The 7,499-nt window shown below is 35.6% G+C and overlaps 1 long non-coding RNA gene across 2 annotated transcripts; it reads left to right on the top strand.

Moving 5' to 3' along the window:
• The first annotated feature begins 605 nt into the window (after nucleotides 1-605).
• LOC138123518 (uncharacterized) lies at nucleotides 606-2,625 on the top strand. Of its 2 annotated transcripts, none has more exons than XR_011156826.1 (2): nucleotides 606-1,336; nucleotides 1,487-2,625. It is a non-coding gene; the product is annotated as an uncharacterized lncRNA (long non-coding RNA). The 2 variants fall into 2 exon arrangements; XR_011156825.1 differs by having other exon boundaries at nucleotides 1,387-2,625.
• The last annotated feature ends 4,874 nt before the right edge of the window (nucleotides 2,626-7,499 follow it).

The following is a 7,499-nucleotide window of genomic DNA, read 5'->3' as shown; positions in this document are numbered from 1 at the left end:
TTAAACTGTGGTAATTTTGATCACACTTCTTGTGCAAATGAAATAAAACTTTTAAGCACAAAATTTGCTAGTATGTTTGAAGATTTTCGCAAACAAGAAATTTATTTGGATATCTTTTCATTCCCATTTAGTTTCGATGTGGATAGAGTACCTTTGTCTCTTCGAATGGAGTTAATCGAATTGCAAGAAAACTCTAAACTAAAGATTAAGTTTAAAGACACGCTACTTCTGGAATTGTATCAAAAATATTTTCAAAAACAGAAATATCCACAGCTGTCAGCTGTCAGTCGTAGTGCTGGTACAGTTTGGAAGCACATACTGCTGTGAACAATTTTTTTCTAGAATGAATTTTGTGAAGTCCAAAACAAGAACAAGGCTTAGATATCTCCATTTGGTAAATACTTTACGCGTCGCCACATCTAACTTTAGCCCAAATTTGTACCGTCTTGTGAAAGATATGCATTCACAAATTTCTCATTAATAAGATTATACCTATGGTTTTGTTTGTATGTATTTGTTTTAGCACTTTTTTGTAAGCTCAGCATTTGTTAGAGAATAGGTCGGTACCTTGTCAATGAATGATTCTCAAACAGCGATTTCGTCGACCTCTGCAGAAACTCCTTGACATGTAACTCCAACTGACGAAATTTTAAATATGCCTAATTGCAGCAAAGACATTGACCTTGAAAAACTTAAACCATTGCCCAAAACCTCACCAAGAAAATCTGAACGAAAAAACAAACACAAGAGAAGGTCAGCAATTTCAACTGACACTCCTAATAAAGAACGGGAACAAACAAGGGGACGAAGAAGGGGAATTGACCTACATAGGCAGCAGGGGGGAAACAGTTATAGACTATGCAATAGTGAATGAGGCAGCATGGGAGAGAGTCGAGGAATTCAAAGTGGGAAAAAGAGTAGACTACGACCACCTACCGCTAGAAATTACTATAGAAGGAACTAATCAAGAAGAAAAGGGAAAGGGAGGAGCAGAAGACGGTGACAATAAAAGTATGGGATGAACAAGGAGTGAAAGAGTACAGGAGGAGACTAGACCATGACCAACTTCATTCATATTCGCTTCGCTTCTATATGGCCGTCTCAATTTTGAATTTTACATGCAATCAAATGTTCCCGTTTGATGGACATCTACTAGCGACCTCCACTCAACAAACAACCAAACTACAAATTATGAATTTGACATTAACATCAAGGTCAATGACCTCATTTTTATGTTATTACTGTTATTAGCCCATTTAACGAAAACACGAAGACGAAAATGTTTGGTTTAATTTAACTACCTAGATGACAACACTAACAAAACACATTTTTAAAGGTAAGAGCAAAATTTATAACCATTTATAACTTCAACACTTTTCGGCTCAGTGGTTTACTGTTTAAGCTCAGAGTCTTCAAAGAATCCGTTTTTTCTACACAAATATTATTGAGGACTGGTTTCACAGCCGTTTTAATAATAATCTTGCAGACTGCAGCTTTGTGTTGTGAACAGGAAAACACAGAATTTTGAAAGAGGTGATCATATAGCAAGTCATGCAACTGAAGACATGGTTTCTCATACTGTAAAAATGGTAACAGTTTTTGTGCTATATTTGCAATTCTTTGAATAATGCCCACAAATGCATTATTGGGATATATCAATCGACCCCGATCTTGAAGGGCTATTAATCTTAATAATGGTCCTGGTATGGTGGTAGATAAGAGTGGAACAAGACATTCATCACAGTGAAATTGATCTTCTTCTAACTTCTTATGTATCCTGAGAGAAATGCTACTGATGCAGAAAAAATATTACTTGCAGGTGTAATATTTTGGCTGAGACTGTGTATGCTGGTTCTAACATCAATAAGCAATATTAGTTCTTCAATATTTGTAGTCACACATTCTCCGTAAGTTTTAGAAGGAATCTTTGCTTGACTAATGAAATTAATGTTTTGAGCAGTATTTGCTGATGAAGATGCTTTTACAATTCCACAATGAAGAATTTGTTTAATAGTTCAAGCTTAGTCTTCAAAGAATCCATTTATTCTACACAAATATTACTAAGGACTGCTTTCGCAGCCATTTTAATAATAACATTGCATACTGCAGCTTTATGGTCTGCACAGGAAAACTCTGAATTTTGAAGGAGGTGATCATACAGCAAGTCATGCAAATGAATACATGGTTTCCCATATTGTAGAAATGGTACCTAACAGTTTTTGTACTATATTCGCAATTCTCAATAATGCCTACAAATGAATCACTGGGATACAGCAATTGACTCCGATTTTGAAGGGCTATTAATCTTAACAAAGATCCTAATATGGTGGTGGATAAAAGTGACATAAAAGATCACTTTGACAAATATGTATTGTATATGTATTGTTTTGCAGGGAAGAAGCAGGTTCATTTTCATCTAGGGACGGTCAGGATATGAATTCGTACAAACAACAACAGGGTTCTAAAATAACTAAAGAAAACATTTTGCATGTTGTACATTTGAGATCTGAATTCCTACAAATACGAATGGGACAGCATCTTTAGTGAGTGTCACTTTTTTTGAAGATGATCTGTAATTTTGTTGAGATTTATAATACCATTTAATAAATTACCTTCTATAAGAAATTTTATTATTCAAAAAATACTACAAAATCTTTTAAGAGACTAACAATTTGTTTCTCTGATCGGGATCGCTTGGAAATCGGAAAAAAGGTTTCAAATTTCCACAAATAAAACACTTTCTGCCCATTTTGTTAAAAAAACAACTTAACAGTCCCGAATTTATTTAAACTTTAGAATGAATAAGTTGTCAACTTGACGGAAGATGGCGACACATGATGCACGTTTCATGACCAACTTCATTAAACTATGTTATGGCCGTTAAAATGCGCTTCGTATAAAGTATGTTATGGATAGTGATGAAGTGGTGCCATCTGTTTGTTAGACATCAAGGTAAAATTGCCGTCAAATTTGAAATTTTGTCAATCAAAAAACTCTGAAAATGCTCATTAAATGCATTATTTGTGGCAATTCTGAAAAACCTTTATTTCAATTTCCCAGCGCCAGTGGAGTTAGAGCTAAGTAAATGGTTTGAGGTTCTTCGGGAAATTTGTGGTACTAGAAAAGAAATTCATTAACATAGTTTAATGAAGTTGGTCATGTGATCGAGATGAAGTGGCGATATCTAGTGAAATTTAGAATAACCACACATTTAAAAAGTTAAATATCAGGTTATGTTATATGCCATTTCATTGCCAAAAACTGTCAGTTTATACTTTTATGACGACGAAAACGTATCATGTATTTAAATGTGTGGTTATTCTAAATTTCACTAGATATCGCCACGTCATCTCCATCATCATAGACAACACAGTAAACCTATAGAACGCAAACTCCTATGCATTTTATCGTTTTTTTTTGGAAACGCACCCACCACAAGCCGTCAGGGGACGCTGCTGTTTTATAAAAATAAAAATCGCGGAAACTTATGCCAAAATTAAAAAAATATATATATTTTGACATATTAAGTCAAATAATAAATCCACTGTTACGAGAATTTGCAGAATGCAAAGGTATTTAAACCATGTGGAACTCGCCATAGATTTTCAAATCCAATTAAATATCCTGGGCATTTTATGGAATGGATTAAAAACACGGGTAACAAGCAGTTATCAACTTTGTAGCCTATTAAAGTGTAGGTATAACAGCTACACTGTGTGTGGACTTTATTTTACCAGCAAATACTTCGGCACGAACAATAGATTGCTGAATGTGGCCGTACCCTCGACTCAATACAACTTCCTTGCTTTTCCAGTCCAGACTTACTTCCAGTAATAGTAAAAAAATATTGATAATTATATTTTAACTGAAAACTATTTTTTATAGAATTTTCATCCGATCTACTAATCTACGATATTTCTGCTGAAGACGCTATAAGTAAATTGTGTAAATCCTGTTTTATGTAGTAATGAAGATATAAATTCTTGTGAAAGTTTCAAAAAGAAAATAAGAAAAGCTGAGCATAATCAAAATTATAAAAAGTCAGAATGTTAATCCAAAATTCGGGCTGCAACTACGGGCTGCAATGTACCGAAAACGTTACATGCAAAATTCGATGTCAAAATAAAGAGCAAAATTTTGAAGGTGAGGAAGCCATAAATCTCTGTTTGTCGCAATGGAGGAAAAGAAACACCAAATCAAAATTTATAAAAATGCAATGGAAGTGCATCGAAAAAAATTGAAAATAAAAACTTCAAAATAAATGTAGTCTTTTAATTTAATAAATAAATTATTTTGAAAATTTAAATAAATAAAAAAGCCAGGATATCCAGCTGGCTGTGTCTTATTGTGCACCTACCACAAGCCAGTAGATGGCGTCGGGACACAAAAAACTATGGGAGTTTGCGTTCTATAGGTTTACTGTGTTGTCTATGTCCATCATCGACTTGTCATTTGGTTTACTTTTTTTCGACATTTGGGATGGCCATAACATAGTTTAATGAAGTTGGTCATGCACGTTTCATGGACTACTTTGCAGGAACAAATTTTTGCTAAATTGAGACGGCCATATAGAAGCGAAGCGTCAGCTGTCATTCGTATAATGCTGGCGCAGTTTGGAAGCACATACTGCTGTGAACAATTTTTTTCTAGAATGAATTTTGTGAAGTCCAAAACAAGAACAAGGCTTACAGATCTCCATTTGGGAAATACTTTACGCGTCGCCACATCTAATTTTAGCCCAAATTTGAATCGTCTTGTGAAAGATATGCATTCACAAATTTCTCATTAATAAGATTAAACCTATGGTTTTGTTTGTATGTATTTGTTTTAACATTTTTTGTAAGCTCAGGTTAGCGTTTTAATCCGAAATGAGCAAGTTCCACGATGAAATTCCGATTCGGAGCGTTTTTACTGTAGTTTTTCATATTTGCCTGTGCAAAAACGAATTTAGAGCATTTGTTAGAGAATAGGCAGGAGATACCTTCAATTTTATTTCTTTATAACTTTTTGTTAAATAAAATAATCAATACTAGAAAAATATGATCTCTCTCTGACCCCTTCCACTGGTCAGGTGGGCTATATGTATTTATAACGGGTATTTATTATTATTATTTGGACCCTCCACTAACCCGGAGAAGACCGGCATTCAGCTTAGATTATTATTATAAAAAAAAAAATTTAAATTTGTTTCACAATCTAGGACTGGTTTACAAATCTATGAGGGGCATGATGACCAACTCAATAGACAGGGACCAATGGCTTAACGTGACTTCCGAATCACGAGATAGAATATAGCCTTTTTTTTAAATTTCGGCCTGGGTCGGAATCGAACCCTCGACCCTCGCGTCCCTGAGCCGAAACGGACTCCCTTAGGCTATATTCTACCTATAAATATCTAAATTATTAATGTCCGGCCCGTCTAAGTCAATGAAATAGCTATTTATGCACCAAGGGCGTTACAACAATGATTACGCCCGGAGAACGATGAATCCAGCTCGAGGGCTTTAGCCCGAGAGATGGATATCGTTCGATGGGCGTAATCATTCGGTGACGCCGTGGTGCATACAAGATTTTATTTTTCACTATACGTGTTCTTTAAAAAAAAATGGCATCCTTGCAATTTTGAATTGATGAGGGCGTTATGACTTCATTACGCCCGCTTATTCTTATTACGTCCTGTATTATTCCCCGGTTGTTATGGACATGTTTAAGTATTTCGTATCCTAGGAGTTATCATGCAATTATACTAAAGTGAAAAATAAATTTTATTTTGGCCCGCCTGCTTGAGAAGATTGCCCACCCCTGATCTATCACCTTAGCGTGGACTAATATGTCACCCCGTCAACTTAAACCGTTCATAGCGCACCGAATAGCGGAAATTCAAGGTAGCTCAACGTCAAACAAATGGCACCATGTGCGATCGGCGGAAAACCCAGCAGATATTTTGTCCAGGGGCACAACCTCCGAAATACAGGGTTATTATAAATGTTTGTAGTCCAAGTAGGCCATGAATTTGTGCCGCCTTGTTTCGATTCTGCACTGTATCTAGTGGAATATTGGCATGAGTGACCAACTGAAGCTGTAAAAGTCACTGTCAATGTCAAATCACTGATTACCGCATTTTTTTCCTTCGAATCAAAATAAGTCTTTAGTAAAAGTTAAGAGTGTTAAGACCACAGACGACCATAGCAGACGACGATGAGTATACAACAGTGATCAAGGTTAGGTTAGTAAAATTCTGTAAGTTTCAAGTAAATTTATTTTCAGGTTAACTGTTCTCTTCCAAATTCTCTTCTAATTATCAGTTTCTCCTAAACACATTTTTTTAGGATTGCAATGGGGTACACCGTGGAACAGACTACTTTCATTATTATTTCATTTTATTAAAATGGTGTACGAGATGAAAACAGAATGCAATCATGTAAGGATCAATATCTCGCAAAGTTTCCTAATTTAGAGATAGAGGAACAATCTTTAATGACCCACATTCGATGGATTGTGAATAGACAAAACTAGAGATGTTTCAAAGGAAAAGTCATGGAGGAAGCCTTCAAGTTGATGAAGTTTTGAGAGAGAGAATGGAACAAAATTCCAGAACATCATTGCTGAAACTGTCAGCACAGTCAGGTGTAGCACTGAGCACATGTCAGAAAATTGTGAAGAAAAGATTAAATTTGCACCCTTATAAAATGTCATTGTTTCAAGAACTGAAACCAGCAGATTATCCACGTCGTGTTGCATATTGCAGCTGGTTTTTAAACAACATGAATGATAACAGAACTTTGGATTTGTCATTCTTTTCAGACAAGGCACCGTCCTGCTGTAAGTTCATAACCTGATTGTAGTCAGGGAGACGTTAGAACTAATAAGTATACCTCCTCTTCCATATTTGTTGCTGATTTCGTTAATGACTATTCCAGATTGTATCAACGCATGCACGGAGCCTATCTGACGTCGCCGTCGCAGTAAAACAGTAGACGCTTTAAGAACAAAGGAACTAAAAATGGCACACGACCTAATAATAAAAGCGGTACAAAATCAAGAATTCTGTAAAGAGATTCACAATTTAAGGAAGCACGGTGGAGTCTGCAGCTATTCACTTGGGCGGTTTGTTAATCCCGTAATAAACCATTTGAGATAAGTTATAGTAGTTTATTTAACGAGTTCGTGTGTAATTTGGGCTTTTTTTTGGCATGAGTGGACCAGTTTAAAACTCGAGTGAAACGAGAGTTTTAAAGGTCCACGAGTGCCGAAAAAGCCCAAATTACACAAAAACGAGTTGAATACAACGTTTTTTTGTTCGACGAGCCCCCCCCAAAGGCTCCAAATCGCTGAAAATCTATAAAATTAGCTTGACGTTTTGTTTTGACAAGTTGTCAAATTTATCAAAATCCGTTCGCACAGGAGAAAATTCTCAAATTCTGACAGTGTCGAACAAAAAATATTTTTATCTAATCCCGTGGGATAAATGACACTTATCCCACTCATTTGAGTGGAAT

Source organism: Tenebrio molitor, chromosome 2, assembly GCF_963966145.1.
Source record: "Tenebrio molitor chromosome 2, icTenMoli1.1, whole genome shotgun sequence".
In the NCBI taxonomy this organism is placed as follows: Eukaryota; Metazoa; Arthropoda; class Insecta; order Coleoptera; family Tenebrionidae; genus Tenebrio; species Tenebrio molitor.
The sequence above is the reverse complement of the archived record's forward strand: the minus strand, read 5'-3'. Positions and strand labels throughout refer to the sequence as shown.